We start from the raw sequence: 20075 nt of genomic DNA on the forward strand, positions 1-20075 counted from the left end.
TAATAAATCTATGAGACATCAAGAAATAATAAAATAAAGTGAGGAGACTAGAAAAAGAGAAGAAAATGTAAGCTATCTAAGAGAGTAAATAAGTGACTTAGAAAATAGACTGAGCAGAGAAAATTTTGGAATCATTGGACTAACTGAAATCCATGAACAAAATAGGAGCCTAGACATTTTTTTTCAAAATATCATAAAAAAATTATCCAGATATCTCAGAACAATAAAAGAAAATAGAAACTAAAAGAATCTAATTGTCACCTCTTTAAAAAAAAATCCTGGCAGGAATTTTATAGCCAAAATCAAGAACTCCCAGGTTAAAGAGGAAAAAAAAATACTGCTAGCAGCCAGAAATAAAGAATTCATGTAGTAAGAAGGCACAATCAAGTTAACCTATGATTTAATAGACATCTGTATTGAGGAACAGAGAAGAGTAAAGGAGCTTGGAATATGATGTTCCAGAAGGCAAAAGATCAAGACCTACAACCAAGGATGACCCACCCAGAAAAATGTGTGTTACTCATAAACAACATATAGTTTGAAACAGAACTATATGCACAAAGCTAAAATAAAGGGGTAGAGAAGAATCTATTATGCTTTAGATGAAAGAAGACAGGAAGGGTTAGTAATCATGATCTCAGACAAAGAAAAAGTAGAAATAAATCCAATAAAAAGATTATCAAGGAAGGTATAATTTTTCTAAAGCTATTAAAGGTGATGAATTAATAGAAATACTACACATATATTCACTAACTGGAATAGCATCCCAATTGTTATAAGAAAGTTAAATGAATTACAGTAGGAAATAGACAGTAAAACTAAAGTATAGGGAATCTTGATTCACCACTCTTAAATAAAGATTAACTTAACCATAAAACAAACAGGAAAGAAGTCAAGGAGATGAATAGAATCTTAGAAATATGCATATGGTAGATCTCTGGAGAAAATTGAATGGAATAGAAAGGAGTATACCTTTTTCTCAGCTGTACGTGGCACCTTCACAAAAATTGACCACATATTAGGGCATTAAAAACCCCACATACAAATAAAGAAAAGTAAAAAAACAAACAAACAAAATCTTTTACCAATAATAATATAAATAAATACTCAATAAAGATTTTTGAAGCAAAAACTATTAATTAATTAAAAATTAAATAACAATTCTAAAAATCGGTGTGTCAGAAACAATAATTTCATTAAAGATAATGACAAAGGAATAACAAACCAAAATCTGTGAAACACAGCCAAAGCAGTAATTAAAGGAAGCTTTTGTTTAATCTCTAAACTATTTCTTAATTAAACAGAAGAAAGAGCAAATGAATGAATTGTATATGTAGCTAAAAATATAAACAGATAAACTAGAAAACCAACAAAAGTAACCACTACCCATTTAAACATCACAATAGAAAGCTGGGGGGAAAATCAAAGAATAGATTAATACAATTGAAAGTTTAAAAAGAGTCAATAAATAAAACTCAGAGCTTTAGTGAAAAAAAAATAACCCATTGCCTAAATTTGACTAAGGAAAAGAAGAAATACTCTTATTCACTATTGATTGAAGAAATGCAAATTAAAACAATTCTGAGGTACTACCTCCTACCTCTTAGATTGGCTAATAGGACAGAAAAGCTAAATGATAAATGTTGGAAGGAATGTGAGAAAAATGAGACATTAAAGCTTTTTTGGTGGAGTTGTGAACTAATTCAATCATTCTATAGAGCAATTTGGAACTATGCCCAAAAGGCTATAAAACCATGCATACCATTTGACTTAGCAATACCACTACTAGGTCTATATCCCAAAAGAGATTAAAAAAAGGAAAAGGACCTATGTGAATGAAAATATTTATAGCATCTCATTTCTGCTGGCAAAGAATTAGAAATTGAGGAGATGCCCATCAATTGGGGAATGGCTGAAAAAGTTGTTGTATGTGATTATGATGGAATACTATAGTACTCTAAAAAAATGATAAGCAGGATGTCTCAGAAAAAACCTAGAAAGACTTTCATGGGCTGATGCAAAGTGAAATGTGCTGTGTACAAAGTAACAGCAATATTGCAAGATGATCACCTGTGAACAACTTAGTTATTCTCAATAATACAATGATCCAAGACAACTTTGAAAGGTTTATGATGAAAAATGCTATCCATCCCCAAAGAAATAACTGATGATATCTGAATGCAGATTGAAGCATACATTTTAAACTTTATTTTTCTTTAGTTTTTTTTTGTTTTGTTTTGTTTCTCTATGTTTTCTTTCACAACATGACTATTGTGGGCATGACTACACATATATATCTTATATCTAACTGCTTGCCTTCTCAATGGGGTGGGAGTGGGGAGGGAGCAAGGGAAAGAATTTGGAACTTATATTTATTTATAAAATTTGGAACTGAAAGTTATATAAATAAATATTAAAGAATTGCTTTTGCATATAACTGGGGAAAATAAATTGATTTAAAATAAGAGAAAGAAGAAAACCAAATTCTCAGTATAAAATGAAAAATAATGAATTGACAAACAATGAAGAACAAATACAAGCAATTTTTTGGAGATATTTTATCCAATTATATGTCAATAAACACATAATCTAAACGAAACTGATGAAGATTTGTAAATATATAAATTACCTAGATTACAGAACAGGAAGATAAAATGCTTATATTAGGAAATGCCAAAGAGGAATAAGAAAATGAACAGGCCGTAAAATAACTCCAAAAGAGAAAACAACCAGGAACTTATGGAATTACAGAAAAACTCTATCAAAAATTTAAAGAATAATCAATCCCAATAATATCTAAACTGTGTGAAAAAATAAGTTAAGAAAGGTTCCTTACAAATTCCTTCTATGACACAAATATGGTTTTGATACCTAATCCAGGGCAAGTCATTACAAAGAAATTTAACTGTTGACCAATGTCTTAATGAATATTAATACAAAAATTTAAAATAAATTATTAGGAAGGAGACTATAGCAACGAATCATAAAGATCATAAATTAGGACCAAGTTTGATTTATACTAGGACTATAAGAGAAATTCAATATTTGTAAAATTATAATTACGATTAACAATAGTTATAAGAAACCAAACAAAAGTAGCATAATTATGTCAATATATTAATTTCTGTTAAAAACACAAGAGAGCAGAGGAATAAAAAAAGATTTCCTTAAAATGTTAAGCAAGAACTATGTCAAACCAGGATCAAACATTGTCTATATTGTAATAAGTAGAAGCCTTTCCAATTAGATCAGGGGTGAAACAAGAATGCCCAATGCCCATTATTACAATCATTATTCAATATCATAATAGAAATAGTAACTATAGGAATAAAAAAAGAAAGAGAAATTGAAGGAATGAGAATAGGTAATGAAGAAGTAAAACGATCAATTTTTTTTGCTGTGATAATGTGCTTTGAGAACACTAGAGAATTAAAAAAAAAGCTAAGAGAAACAACTTCAGCAAATTTGCAAGATATAAAACAGACCCACAGAAATCACATTTCTGCATATTACTCACAAAAAATATAGCAGGAAAGAGACAAAAAAAGAAATAAGAAAGAGATAAAAAAAGAAATTCTATTTAAAATAATTGTAGACAGTATGAAATACTTGGGAGTCTAACCAGTCAAGACACACAAAGGAACAATTTGAGTACAATTGTGATAGTTTTTGCACAAATAAAGACAGTTCTACATAATTGGAGAAATATTTATTGCTTATGGGTAGGCTGATCCAACATAATTACAATGACAATACTACCTATTATCAAAGATTACTTTATAGAGGGAGGAAAAAAATAATCACTTAATTCATCTAGAATAACAAAAGTTCAAAAATATCAAGGGAATCAATTTAAAAAAGAATAAAGTAGGAAGGATAGTGTCCTAGAGGTTCCAGAACTCTATGTCACAAAAATGTAATCACCAAAACAATTTAATACTGGGTAAGAAATAGAGAAGATGACTGTGGAACAGATTATGTATACTATTAGATATACATCAGATTATGTATATGGAACTAATGAGCAAAGTGACCTAGTGTTTGACAGCCCAAAGTCCTGAACTACTGGGGACAAGAACCCACTGCTTAACAACCAAAAATGATTGGGGAAACTGGAAGTTAATCTGGCAAAAGCTAAACACAGATGAATATATCATATCATATACCAAGATAAGCTCAAAATGGGCACATGATTTAGACATGGGCACATGACATTTAGACAAATGATGTCATAAGCAAAGTGGTCAAACATAGTAGATATTACCTATAAGATCTAGGAATAAGGAAAGAATTCATGACCAAACATTATGAGGTAGCAAGATTATTAGGAGATAAAATGGATAATTTTGATCCATAAATTATTTGCACACATAAAACCCATGCAGCTAAAATTAGAAGAAAAACAGGAAACTAAAAAAAACTTTGTAGTAAGTTTCTCTGATAAATATTTCATTTCTAAAATCTATAGGGGAATTAGGCAAATTTCCAATAAAAAAGGCATTCCACAATCAACAAATTATAAATAATATGGATAATACTCAGATGAAGAAATTCAATGTATCAATATTCACCTGAAGCACACACACACAGAGACGTGCACACACACATGCATGCACCCACACACCCGCATGCACACACACACATAATTAGAGAAATAAAAATTAAGCTCTATGGTATCACCGCATTCTTATTAGATTGACTAAGATGCAAAATTATAAGTATTGGAGCGACTGTGGCAAAAATGTTATACTAATGAACTATCGGCAGAGTTCTTAAGTAGACCAACCATTCTGGAAAGGAATTTTGAACTCTGTCCCAAAAGGTATTAAAGTGTGAATATTGTTTGCCAGAACAATAATTCTTTAAATTGTATAATCAAAAATATGAAAGAAAGAGAGAAAGGACCTATATATACAAAAATATATATAGCAGCTGTTTTTATGTTGACAAAGAATTAGAGACTGAAAGTATGTAAATCAAGTGGGGAAGGGCTGAAAAAAGTTATTGTACATAAACTTGATGAAATGTTATTGTGCTGCCAAAAATAATGGAGGGGATGGATTCAGAAAAAAAAAAACTGAACACACTCATATGAATTGATGCAAAGTGAAGTGAGCAGATGCAGAACACTTCATACAATAACAACAATATTGTAAAGATAATCAACTTTGAAAGACTTAGTAACTGATAAACACAATGACCAATCAAAATTTCAAAGAGCTTATAGTGAAACATGCTATCCACTTCCATACAGAGATCTGATGGAGTAAGCGTACAAATTGAAGCATATTTTTATTTTATGTTCTTTTTATTTTCTTTCTTTCTTTCTTTCTTTCTTTCTTTCTTTCTTTCTTTCTTTCTTTCTTTCTTTCTTTCTTTCTTTCTTTTTTTCTTTCTTTCTGGACATGGTTAATGCAGGCATTATCTTGGATGATATTATATATATACATATATATACATACATATATATACATACATATATATATATATGTATATATGTGTGTGTGTGACTTTTGTTTTTCTTGCCCTCTCAATGGATTGGGTAGGAAGAGGGGGTAATTTTGAAACTGAAAATAGAATTAAATTAAATTTAAAATTGAATTAATGGTTTTAAAAAATGACTTTGCATAAAAATCTTAGGAAATCCGCTACTTGATACTACACCTGGTTCCTCTTTCAGACATATCTGTTCTTAAAATATATTTCCTTACATCAAGCCCAAATGCATCTCTTTGCTATGTTCACCCTCTCTTGTTTGCTCTTTTTTCTGGGGACAAATAGAACCAAAACAAATTGTTCCACACAATGGTCCTTCAAATACTTGAAGATAGTCTTCACACCCAGCCCTACTCATCAGCCTTCTTTTTTCAGAATAAATATCTCCATTGCCTTCAGATGATCCCCATATTGCTGGAAACTGAGTTCCTCTACCCTTCCTTGTCCTCAACATCATCTCCAGCTTATTGATTGCTATTCTAAATGTGGCTCCCAGCATAGCCAAGATGACTTAGTAAAAGCAATAACTTGATTGAACTCTCCCTCAAACTCCTCCAAATACTTGTAAAACATGACTCTAAACAAATTCTAGAGCAGCAGAATGCACAAAAAGACAGTGTGAAACAAATTTCCAGCCCAAGACCACCTGGATGGTTGATTAGAAAGGTCTATTGTACTGGGATGGGATAGTGCAGTTCAGTGTGGACATACAGGCAAAGACAGGGCCTCAATTAATCTAGAGCAGGCCTCAGGGAATGAAATCACAGGCAATTGTAGCAGTTTCCAGACTTCTCAACCCACAAATGCCAAAGACAACTTAGAAGATCAGCAGGGAAGGTCTGTGACTGCATTGAGAGAGAAGCTCTGTCCCAATCACAGTCACAATGTGGCCACAGTGCAAGGGCTGCTTCTGGAACTTCCAGCCCACAGACAGAGGGGGAATTGAGTGGCTGATCAGAGGGGGATTACTCTTTGCTGGTGCTGAGGCAGGAATCTCTTGCTTTGCCCATACTTGGATCTGGGTCATAGTTCTGGGTGGAGGTCCTGGGGTGAGAAGGAGCACTGGCATGATAGAAATTGTGGTAGGGGTGTAGAAGGAATCCTCCTCACAGTTCCAAGGCAAAAAAGAGTGCTTATGGTCACTCATAGATCAGAGCACAAGCCAGGAAAGGAGTAAACACCTCATCCTTGATCTTACCACCTTAGAAGAACTGAAAATGTACAGGTCCCTAGAAATATTTGAAAACAACTGCACAAAATCCCTGAAGCTTGGGACAGTACATTCTCCACATGGGAATCAGATGCCTGCCTTAAAAAAGAGTTTAAAACTCAAGTAATTGGCTGGGAACATGAGTAAATGGCACACAAAAAAGGTAGACTATAGAATCTTTCTTTGGTTGGAAAGAAGATCAAAACATACAACTGGAAGAAGACAACAAAGTCAAAACTCCTATATCCAAAGCCTCCAAGAAGAATATGAATTGGTCCCAGGCCATGGAAGAGCTCAAAAAGGATTTTGAGAAACAAGTAAGAGAACTGGAGGAAAAACTGAGAGTGACGCTAGAAAATCATGAAAAACAAGTCAACAGCTTGCTAAAGGAACCCCCCCCCCAAAATGGGGAAAAAACACCTTAAAAAGTAGCATAACCCAAATGGCAAAAGAGGTCCAAAAAGCCAATGAGGAGAAGAATGCCTTAAAAATCAAAATTGGCCAAATGGAAAAGGAAATCCAAAAACTCTCTGAAGAAAATAATTCCTTAAAAATTAGAATGGAGCTAGTGACTTTATGAGAAATCAAGATATTTTAAAACAAAACCAAAAGAATGAAAAAAAAGAAGAAAATATGAAATATTTCATTGGAAAAACAATCGACCTAGAAAATATATCCAGGAGAGACAATTTAAACATTATTGAACCATCTGAAAGTTATGTCAAAAAAAAGAGCTTAGGCATCATCTTTCAAGAAATTGTCAAGGAAAACTGCCCTGATATTCTAGAACCAGAGGTTAAAATAGAAATGGAAAAAATCTACCAATCACCTCCTGAAAGAGATCCCCAAAGGAAAACTCCTAGGGATATTGTAGCCAAATTCCAGAGTTCCCAGGTCAAGGAGAAAATATTGCAAGCAGCCAGAGAGAAACAATTCAAGTATTGTGGAAACCCAATCAGGATAGCACGAAATTAAGCAGCTTCTACATTAAGGGACCACCGGGCTTGGAATATAACATTCTTAAGGTCAAAGGACATAGGATTAAAGCCAAGAATCACTTACTCAGCAATATTGAATATAATCCTTCAGGGGAAAAATGGACATTCAGTGAAATAGAGGGCTTTCAAGTATTCTTGATGAAAAGACCAAAGCTGAATACAAAATTCAACTTTCAAATATAAGACTCAAGAGAACCACGAAGAGGTAAACAAAAAAAAAGAAATCATAAGGGACTTACTAAGGTTGAACTGTTTACATTCCTACATGGAAAGATGATATTTGTAACTCATGAGACCTTTTTCAGTATCAGGGTAGCTGGAGGGGAAAAATTATATAGATAGATAGGTAGATAGATAGATAGATAGATAGATAGATAGATAGATAGATAGATAGATAGATAGATGGTATAGAGTGAGTTGAAGATAAAAGGGTGATATCTGGAGAATAAAATTAAGGGGTGAGAGACAATTATACTGGGAGAAGGAGAAAGGGAGAGGTAGAGTGGGGTAAATTATCTCACATAAAACAAACAAAAAAGGCTTTTACAGTGGAGGAGAAGTAGGGGAATGTAAGAGGTAATGAGTGAATCTTATTCTCATTGAATTTGGCTTAAGGAGGGAATACATTACACACTCAATTGGGTATGGAAATCTATCTTAGGGAGAAGGGCATAAGAGAGTGGGGGAATGATAGAGGGGAGGGTAGATTGGAGGAGGGAGTAATCAGAAGCAAACACTTCTGAGGAATGACAGGGTCAAAAGAGAGAATAGAATAAATGGGGGGCAGGATAGGATGAAGGAAAATATAATTAGTTTTTCATAACATGACTACTATGGAAGTGTTTTGCATGACTACACATATATAACCTGTATTGCATTGCTTGCCTTCTCAATAAGTGGGTGAGGAGGGAGGAAGAGAGGAAATTCGGAACCCAAAGTTTTAAAAAACAAATGGTCAAAATTGTTTTCACATTCAACTGGGAAATAAGATATACAGGCAATGCCCTACAGGAAAATAGAAAGGGAAGGGGATGAGAGAAGAGGGGGAGATAGAAGGAAGGGCAGATTAGGGGAAGGGGTATTCAGAATGCACACTGTCTTGGGGTGGGAGGAGGGATGAGCTGGGAAAAAAATTTGGAACTCAAAATCTTGTGGAAGTGAATGTTGAAAACTAAAAATAAATAATTTAATAAACATAAATGTGGCTTCCAGAACTGGAATCAATGCTCCTAATGGTTTTTCACCCTAGGTGAAGGGCAACAGATGGTCCCAGAAACAATTCTATAGCATGTAATTATTTTTAAATTATTGAACCTCTCATTAAACACATATATTTCTCTGTGTTTCATTTCATCTGAATATTTAATAAGCATTCTATCCACAGCTTTAACTAAGTCATCCATGGGAAAAAAAAAGTTACCAAGTTCAGGGTCAAACACAGTTTTCAAACATGTTATCTAAGTAAATCACATTCCATAAACATTTAAAGATTACTTAAAATAATATTGCATGTAGAGAAGATAAACAGATGAAAATGATGAATTTGTTGGCCAAGAACTTTCACTCTATTCTACAGTAGAAATTATGTGTGTGGGAGATAGAACATATATATTTGGAAGTTATATAAAGCAATTAAAACAAAAATAAGAGAGCGCCCTAACAAGTCAGGGGCTCAAGAAAGGTTCTCGTGAAGATGGTGGTGCCTTTCTTGTACTTGAAAGAAATTAGAAAATATAAAAAGTGGAGGTAGAGAGCTAATTCATTCCAGGCATGTGGGGCAGCCTGTTCTAATTCATGGAAACCTGAGGTTGTCAGTAGGGAAGAGCCAGGAAACTATCTTGACTGGAGAGTGTAGGAAGGAGAGTGATAGGGAATGGAGAGTGAACTTATTTATTTATTCAACAATTCTCCATTTACTTGAGCCAACACAAATATTAAATTCAGAGAAGGAAGTAAAACAGTGATACAAGAAAAAAGGCAAATATAATAGTTGTCAATATTCCATCATCAGAATGATAAGCCAAATTAAGAGATTAACAGTAAATATTTGATCTCAACTTAATTAAAAACATTGGAATTACAAGTTATATGTGAAGAACTAGGCAGGACAAGTAGAGAATCAGCATCATTTTTTCAAATATGCGTACTCACAAAAATTAATTTCAGACTATCTTGTAAAATCCAACAAATTCTAAAAGACAGAAATACCATGTGCTCTATTATTAAACTACAATAATTCAAAATTGTAAAAGAAAACTAAAACTACTAAATAAAACCAGTCCAAATAGCTATTTTCTAATAAATCAAACAATATGAAGGAAGTAGATAATTACCTACGATAATATCAATTACCAAAACTGAAAAAAGGAATTTTTTTCAATATTGAAACATTTTTATCTAATCATGTATGTGATCTTAATCCTCCTCCTCATTTATCCACTGCTTTGTTTGGCTGCCAATCTCATCTCTTTTTTGAGCAGTGGTGAGATGGATGCTTTTTTTTTTTTTCTGGAGCAGGGGGAGAATAAAGAAATACAAGACTTGTTACCCTTTCCAATATAAAAAAAGTGTTTGAAAGTCTAGTGGCAAAGCTATTGCCATTGGTATCCTTCACAAGGATGACATCAAAAGAACTTGGATCCTTCTCCATATTGGTGATCATATTTGATCCAAGTTAGCACCTCTGGTCATGATCCACAGGTTGCTGGTATTTAATTTGAAATCAGTGACCTTAGCCGTCTTTAAATCAATATAGATGGTGTCATTCACTTTGATTAGAGGATCTGGATAGCCAATCATATGGACATCATGGATCACCAGATAATGGCTATCATTTCTAGTCACAAAGATCTTTCTCACTTTGCATAATTTATATTTTATCTCTTCAGCCATGATATGATGAGCAGCAAAATGTCTCTTGGTGTCATATACCATATGGAAATGTTCTCTTGTCTTCACAATGCTTAGGACATTCTTAAAGCCAACAGGATAAGTCATGTCAGTATGGACTTTGTCATCAGTCTTGATGAACCACTGCGTGCAGATCTTCCCTATCTCATCTTCTGTCATGGCATACTTAGCTCTCTTTCTAAAGAAGATGATGGGGGAGGCACTCTCACAGATTATGGGAGCTTGGAAAGGGTCTGGGAGCAAAAATACCTTTCAAATTATCAAACATTCAATGCTTTTGGGATGCCACATGCTTAAGACCAGAAGTAATAGCTGTACTGGGCCTAGAATCAAAGGCACCAGAAGGATGAGTCTCTGGTCACATGAAAAGTTCTAATCATGCCAGGAGTATGCATTTATTAAACACCTACTATGTGCCAGGCAAAATGTTAAGCTAAGTACTTTTACAGCTATTACCTCATTTGGCAAAACTTTCTGAGGTAGGTGTTGTTATAATCAATATATTAAAGTTGAGGAAACTGAGACAGACACAGGTTAAATGATTTGTCAGGGGTCACATAGATGTGAAGTTTCTGAGGCCAAATGTGAACTCAAATCTTTCTGACTCCAAACTCAGCACTCTATCTATCTCTTCAGCTAGCAAAATGAGAAACACAAAATGTGAGATTTGGGGAGAGAGAGATAACTTTTCAGAGGAGAAAACAGGGAAATCATCCTGGAACAAGTGGGACATTGGCTGTGTCCACAACAAAGAAAATACAAGTTTCAACAGATGGAGATGAATAAGTACTGCATCCCAGCCATAGGGAAACATTTAAGCAGACATGAAGAAATGACACATGGCAAGACAAAAGCCAGAAACAGCGAGTTGCCCAATTTGACTTCATTCTTGAGTGATTTAAGACAATAACAAAAAATAAGTTTTCTCAAGCAGTTGTTGCCAGATTGTAAAAATCTTGAAACACCAAGGCCAAAAGATTGTTTGTTATCCAAGAGGCAACAGGGAGCCATTGAAGGTTTTTGAACAGAACAGTAAGATTATCAGACTTTATGAATTTGGAAAATTATTTGGCCAACTGTGTGAATTATGGCTTGGAAAAGAAAGGGACTTTAGGCAGCAGAGCAATAAGGTGATTGTAACAAACATACAGATGAGGGCATGAGCAAAGTAGTGGCCTTGTGGGTGTGAAGAAAAGGTAGCTGCTATGAAGATTATTGTGGAGATAGACACCGCAGCACTAAATAATGGATTGAATATGGTAGGAGAAGGGAAGAAAGGGTTTAACAAGGATTCAGAGGTTTCCAGTCTGGATGATTAGACCAATGATGGAATTCTTAATAGAAATATTTATTTGGAGGAAGGATGGTGAATATGTATGTATGTATATATACATATATACATATGTGTGTATATGTGTGTGTGTATATGTGGGTGTATGCATATGTATACATATATATTTGTGTGTGTGTGTACAATAATAAATCCAGTTTTAGGACTTGAGTTTCAGCTCTTTGCAGAATATTCAGGTGGAGATGTCCTGTAGATTGACACAGATGGGCCTTCTGAAAGGGTGCCTTTGCATTCCAAACCCGATCATTCTTCATCAGTGTGGTTGAGTGGAAAGGATTTGGATTTTGATTCTGAGGCACTAAACTCGAATCTGAGCTCTGCCCCCTGCTACCTATGTGACTTTACAGAAATCCCCTTCCAATACCAGGCCTCAGTTTCCTCATTTGTAAATTAGGAAGTTGGTCTAAATGACTTTTAAGCTTCCTTCCAGCAGTAAAGGTCTGATCCTATAAAGGGGATGAACTGTTATATCCTGATGGGGGGACTCTCAAAGAGAAGAGTTTATTTAAAAGCAAAGTGAGAACTTAACTTGAGTTTCCATGTGAGAAGGGAAAGGAGATGTTGAGCATAAGGGCCTGACTGCCTTTGTAATTCAGCAAGGAGCTCAGCCCCACCACTGTGCTGATTGTTCTCCTATGGAACTGAGGAGCTTCCAGTCAGCCTGTGCAGATGCATAATTAGTACTTGTCTTTGGTTTTATGTGAGTTTCATTTAAATGACTTCTATTCCTGGATAGAAAGATTGCTAAGCAGGTGAGCTGGCTCAACATGTGAATGAGAGAACTTTCTTAAAAATTTCCAAATCACGTCAGAAATCCCCCAGCACTTTGCCATATATCTCAACCTTTGACAGGTAGTGTATTAAACTGAAAATGTGTTACATCTCCCAGAACTATATTAACATAAGTTCCTAATACAGGTGAGGAAAGGACATGGCTTTTAGAATCTATATGTGTATATGCAAGCATGTGTGTGTGTGCATGTTCAGAAAAAGCATGACCCTGGTCTAATGGAGACAAAGCCAGCCTGAATTTCAAGATTTTAAAGGAAATATATATGCAGTGATTTCATCTCTAAACAGTCAAACAAACCAGTAGCAATCAGTCTTCCCAGGAAGATTTCCTCCCAGATATACTCAAAGGGATAAATGCTTGTTGACTTGACTAGCAAAACAAAGTTCAACAAATGCATAAATCACTTTTCTTTTTTTTTAAACGGTAATTTTTATTTATTTATTTTTTCAACATTCACTTCCACAAGATTTTGAGTTCTAAATTTTCACCCCATCTCACCCCTCCCCCCACCGCAAGATGGCATGCATTCTAAATACCCCTTCCCCTAGTCTGCCTTCCCTTCTATTTCTACCCCCCTTTCTCTTATCCCCTTCCCCTTCAATTTTCCTGTAGGGCAGGATGGATTTCTGTACCCTATTTCCTGTATTTCTTATTTCCCAGTTGCATGTGAAAACTTGTTTTTAAACATGTGTTTTTAAAACTTTGGGTGCCAAATTTTCTCCCTTCCTCCCTCCCCACCCACCCTCATTGAGAAGGCAAGCAGCTCAATATAGGTTATATATGTGCAGTTATGCAAAACACTTCCATAGTAGACATGCTGTGAAAAACTAACTCTATTTCCCTTAATCCTATCCCATCCACTAATTTATTCTATTCTTTCTTTTGACCCTGTCCCTCCTCAGAAGTTTTTGCTTCTGATTACTCCCTTTTCCAATCTGCCCTCCTCTCTATCATTCCCCTCCTCTCTCATTTTCCTGTAGGGTAAGACAGATTTCCACACCCAATTGAGTGTGTATGTTATTCCCTTCTTAAGTCAAATCCTATGAGAATAAGATTTACCCATTCCTTCTCACCTTCCCCCATTTCCCCTCCACTGTAAGAGCCTTTTCTTTTCTGTTTTTTTTTGTGGGATAATTTACCCCATTCTACCTCTCCCTTTCTCCTTCTCTTAGTATATTCCTCTCTCACCCCTTAATTTTATTCTCCAGATATGACCCCTTCATTTTCACACTCTATTTATCTATATCTATATATACATATATATAATTTTTTTCCCCTCCAACTACCCTAATACTGACAAAGGTCTCATGAGTTACAAATATCATCTTTCCATGCAGGAATGTAAACAGTTCAACCTTAATAAGTCTCTTATGATTTCTCTTTCCTGTTTACCTCTTCATGTTCCACTCGAGTCTTGTATTTGAAAATCAAATTTTTTATTCAACTCTGGTCTTTTCATCAAGAATGTTTGAAAGTCCTCTATTTCACTGAATGATCATTTTGCCCCCTGCAGGATTATACCCAGTTTTGCTGGGTAGGTGATTCTTGGTTGTAATCCTGTCTCCTTTGCTCTCTGAAATATTATATTCCATGCCCTGCGATCCCTTAATGTAGAAGAAGCTAAATCTTGTGTTATCCTGATTGTGTTTCCAAAATACTTGAATTGTTTCTTTCTGGTTTCTTGTAATATTTTCTCTTTGACCTGGGAACTCTGGAATTTGGCTACAATATTCCTAGGAGTTTTCCTTTGGGGATCTCTTTCAGGAGGAGATCAGTGGATTCTTTCAATTTCTATTTTGCCCTCTGGTTCTAAAATATCAGGGCAGTTTTCCTTGATGATGTCTTGAAAGATGATGTCAAGGCTCTTTTTTTTGATCATGGCTTTCAGATAGTCCAATAATTGTTAAATTCCCCCTCCTGGATCTATTTTCCAGGTCAGTTGTTTTTCCAATGAGATATTTCACATTGTTTTCTAATTTTTCATTCTTTTGGATTTGTTTTACAGTGTCTTGATTTCTCATAAAGTCACTAGCTTCCAATTGCTCTATTCTAAATTTTAAGGAAGTATTTTCTTCAGTAATCTTTTGTACTTCCTTTTCCATTTGTCCAATTTTGCTTTTTAGGGCATTCTTCTCCTCATTGGCTTTTTGGACCTCTTTTGCCATTTGGTATAGGTTATTTTTTAAGGTGTTATGTTCTTCAGAATTTTTTGGGTCTCCTTTAGCAAGCTGTTGACTTGTTTTTCATGATTTTCTTTCATCACTCTCAGTTTTTCCTCTACTTCTCTTACTTGCTTCTCAAAATCCCTTTTGAGCTCTTCCAAGGCCTGGGACTGATTCATATTTTTCTTGGAGGCTTTGGATGTAGGAGCTTTGACTTTGTTGTCTTTTTCTGGTTGCATGTTTTGATCTTCTTTGTCACCAAAGTAAGATAATATAGTCTGACTCTTTTTGCGCTGCTTACTCATGATCCTGGCCAATTACTTGAGTTTTAAACACTTTGTTAAGGTAAAAGTCTGCTTCCAATGTGAAGAGTGTACTGTCCCAAGCTTTAGGGGTTTGTGCAGCTATTTTCAGAGCTACTTCTAGGGACCTGTAAATTTTCAGTTTTTCCAAAGTGCTATGATAAGGGGCGAGGTTTTTTCTCTCCACCACCACAACAAGCTCCACCACACCAGTGTTTCTCCTAGCCCCAGGACCACCCCTCAGAACTGTGACCCAGATCCAAGCACCAGTAAAGCAAGAGATTCCTGCCTCAGCACTGGCAAAGAGATCCCTGCAATCCCACTCTGATCAGCCATTAGGTTCCCCCTCAGTCTGTGGGCTGGAAGCTCAGAAAGCAGTCACAGCCCAGGCTGGGCTAGAGACTTGTGGCTGAGACCTAGCTTCTCTCTCACCACAGATACAGACTTTTCCCACTGACCTTCTAAGTTGTCTTTGGTGTTCCAGGGTTGAGAAGTCTGGAAATCACTACAACTGCCCGAGATTCAGTCCCCTGAGGCCTGCTCCAGGTTCACTGAGGCCTCCGCCCCATACCACACTGCGGTCCTCTCCCCACCTGAAGCTATATACCTTTCTGATCAACTATCCAGGCTGTCTTTGGCTGGAAATTTGTTTCACTCTGTCTTTTTCTGGGTTCTGCTGCTTTAGAATTTGTTTAGAGCCATTTTTTCAGGTATTTGGAGGGCTTTGGGAAAGAGCTGAAGACAGTCACTGCTTTCCCTCAGCCATCTTGGCTCCAACCCCCCCCCATAAATCACTTTTCTTTGAATATTTGTCTCAGAACCAGAGTTCCAAGGTTCCATCAACTGTTCAGTTGTGGGCTCCCACCCCTGAAACCTCTTCTACTAGCCTCTCTTCTCTAATCCACCCTTCTCACTTCTTAATACTCAATACAATATCTAAAGGATAGCAAAAGATGCCTAAAGGCTCAGTGTAAATTCCTGCTTAGAGGTCCTAACCATGATGAACACTTAAGTTCTACTCCTGTGCCCTATATATACTAAATTATAGAGAATAAGAGATCCAGATGCTAAAATGGATATAGAGGCTAAGGGGAAAGAAGTGATTCACTCAAAGCCAAATGGAAAGTAATTACTTTAGACAGAGAATTTGAATGCAAATCATCAGAATATAGTCAGTACTCCCTCTGTACCACACTTCCTCCCTATTATCTTTGAGGTCACAACTATCTTTCCAAACACACAGGATCAAATTCAGATTGAGTCCCCACTTTCTCTCTCTCTCTCTCTCTCTCTCGCTCTCTTCCCCCCCTCTCCCTCCCCTCCCATATGCAATCTATTGTCAAAGTTTTTTTTTGATTTTATCATTACAACTGTGTGTGTGTGTGTGTGTGTGTGTGTGTGTGTGTGTATCTCCACTAATTTCATCCTATTGCCATCACCATCACATTCCTTCAGGTCCTCATCACATCTAGCCTAGAATATAACAATAACTTCCTAATTGGTCTCTCTGCTTCCTTTCTTTCCCTTTTCTAATTCATTTTCCACAGAACTACTAACCTGATACTCTTAAAACATACATCAGATATTATTACTCTCCTGATAAAGAAGTGTCAATGTCTTCTCATTGCTTCTAGGCTAAAAACCAAACAGCAGTATTTGGCTCGTAATATTCCTCATAATCTGAATCCACTCTCCTTTTTTATTCTATAACTGATGTGGAATTTTCCCCTTTGCATATATTATATTTTCACCAAATTGGTTTTTTCACTCTTTGTGTGCACTACATTCCATCTTTGCTTTCTATGACCTTGAATAGGATATCCCCTGTGCCTGAAATTATTTTACTTTCCATTTCTGTATCTTGGAATTGCTGGTTCCTTGCAAGGCTCAGTCCAGGATTCAATGTTTGAGTACTTCTTGCTCCTCTGAATTGTTAGGGTTCTCTTCTTACCCTGAAACTTTTCTATTTTTTGTCATATATTTTGTATTTATATCATATGTTTAATGTGTTATCTCCCCTGATAGGATGCAAACTACTTGACAACAGATATTGATTCCTCCTTGTGTCTGTGTACCCAGAGTTTGTGACATAGTCACCTTCATAGATAAATGCTTAATGATGTAATTTCTCTTCTTCATGAAAAAAAACATATTTTTCCTACCTTTGAATCTCTTTTACTCCTAGTTATCTAATTTGAGTTGCTCTCCATTTCCCAGAGACTGCAACTCCCTCTGCCTTATCAATTTGGGTCCTTTCAATCAAGTCAACAAGTACTTATTGTGTACCTACAATATTCCAGGCAACTTATTAAGCACTGGTGATATGAAGAAAGGCAAAAAAAGGTACTAATCTCTTAGAGCTCATAGTCCAAAGGGAGAGGTAACATGAAACAAATATGTACAAACATAAGACATACAAGCTTAATTGAGGATAATCAACAAAGGGAAAGCAAAAGCATAACTAGGAAAGATTTCTTGCAGATGGCAAGACTTTTGCTGAGCCTTAAAGGAACCCAATTCAACCAGAAAGCAGAGATAAGGCTATTTTCAGGCATGTGGGATAGCCAGTGAAGTACTTGGAGTTGGGAGATGGAATGCCATTTGCTAGTAAGATCAAGAAGGCCAATGTCACTGGGTTCTAGAGTATATGGGGAGGGGAAATGATACATAAGAAGACTGGAAATGTAAAAAGGGCTAGGGGCATCTAAGTGGTGCAGTGGATAGAGCTCCAGCCTTGGAGTCAGGAGGACCTGCGTTCAAATCTAGCCTCAGACACTTGACACTTACTAGCTGTGTGACCCTGGGCAAAACACTTAACCCTGATTACCTCACCAGAAAAAAAGGCAAAAAGGTCCAGACTGTGAAAGACTTTAAAAGCCAAATAGAAAGGTTAGATTTTATCCTAGAAGCAATAGGATGTTATTGGAGTTGAATGAATGGGTGGGTGACATGGTCAGATCTGAAGTTTAAGAAGATCAATTTGACATCTGAGTTGAGGATGGAGTAAAGTAGAAAGGGACATGTGTCAGGAACGCCAACCAGCATGCTTATGCAAAAATACAAGTATTTGGTGATGAGTTTGGACTGCCATGGATATAAAGTCATAGAAGAGAAGAGGGGTAAATAAGAGAGATGCTATGAAGTCAAAAACTTTAAGAAATGCTTGAGAAAACTGAAAAATTTCTCCAGTCAACTCAACATCAACTGTCATGACACTTCCGCTTTAATGAACCCAACACTCTTCACCAATATATGACAGAATCTTTTTTTTTTTCCCTTCAAGGCTTAGCTTAGAGAATAGCACATCTCCTGAAATACCTTCCCTGATTCCCATAATTGTCTCTCTTCTTCATTTTCCTTGTTTTTATTTCTCTGCATAAAACATCTCAGTAGAATAAATGCTCTTTGAGGAAAAAAATGCTCTTTTTCTTCATTTGTTTCTGTATCTTCAGAGTCTAGCATAGTGCCTGGCACATAATAGATACTTAAGAAATGTATATTTAAGTGAATTGTATCTTCTTTGCTAATTATGTGTAACAAACTTGGTTTTCTTATATAGGCTGTCTTTCCTTTCTTTAAATCAAAAATATCCAATGCTTTATCAATTTTATTACTTTACTCTTAAAATAAGCTCCTAGTTTTATTTAGTAGTTCAAAGGTTTTCTTACTTTCAATTTTATTAATCTCTCCTTTGATTTTTAGAATTTCTAACTTGACCCAATTGTAGATTTTTAATTTGTTCTTTTTCAAGTTCTGTTGTAGTTCTATGTTCAATTCATTGATCTTCTCTTTATTTTATTTGAGTAAGCATTTAGAGACGTAAATTATCCCTGAAGTATTAATTTGGCTGTATCCCATAAATTCTGGCATGCTGTCACATTGTTGTCATTATTGATTGTTTCTATGATTTATTCTTTGACCCACTCATTCTTTAGGATTAGAGTATTTAGTTTCCAATTAATTTTTAATTTATCTTGTGTCCTTTTATTAAATGTAACTTTATTTCATTATGATACAAAAAGTATGCATTTAATATTTCTGTATTTGACTGTGAGGTTTTAATTTTTATGTAAGTGCTTTAAACTACAGAGAAAAAAAAAAGGATATTCCTTTCTATTTCCATCCAATTTCCTCCACATGTCTACCATATCTAACTTTTGTAAATTTCTATTCACCTCCTTAGCTTCTTTCTTGTTTATGGTATGGCTAGATTTATCTAGTTCTTAGAGGGAAAGTTGAGGTCCCCTATTAGTATATTTTTACTGTATGTTTCCTCCGGTAACTCATTTAATTTCTTTAAAAATTTGGATGCTATGCCATTTGGTATATGCAAGTTTAGTATTGATGTTACTTCATTGTGTATAGTACCTTTTAGAAAAAGATTGTTTCCTTCCTTATTTCTTTTAATTAGGTCTATTTTTGCTTTTGTTTTGTCTGACATCATGATTGTTAACCCTGCTTTTTTTGTTACTTTAGCTGAGCATAATTGATTATACTCCAGCCCCATTACCTTTCCTCTGTGTGTCTCTTTCTGCCTCAGATATTTTTCCTATAAATAACATATTGTAGGATTCTGGTTTTTAATCCATTCTGCTATCTGCTTCAATTTTATGGGTGAGTTCATACCATTCATATTCACAGTTTTAATTACTGTGTATTTTCCCCCATCCTATTTTCCCTTGTTTATCCTTCTCTCTCTCCCCCTCTCTCCCTCTCTCTCCTTTCACCCTGTCATTCTGACCATCACCTCTCCCAATTCAACATCCCTTCTATTAGTCCCCCCTTCCCTTTTCTGATCCCTGTCTCTTCTTACTTCCTGTAGGGTAAGATAGATTTCTATTCCCAACTGAGTG

General features: G+C 35.5%; 1 pseudogene; it reads right to left on the reverse strand.

Moving 5' to 3' along the window:
• Positions 1–10136: 10136 nt before the first annotated feature.
• LOC114026300 overlaps positions 10137–20075 on the reverse strand; it is a 38190-nt pseudogene continuing 28251 nt past the window's right edge.

Source organism: Vombatus ursinus, unplaced genomic scaffold (assembly GCF_900497805.2).
Source record: "Vombatus ursinus unplaced genomic scaffold, bare-nosed wombat genome assembly UNPS02014837.1, whole genome shotgun sequence".
NCBI classification, from domain to species: domain Eukaryota; kingdom Metazoa; phylum Chordata; class Mammalia; order Diprotodontia; family Vombatidae; genus Vombatus; species Vombatus ursinus.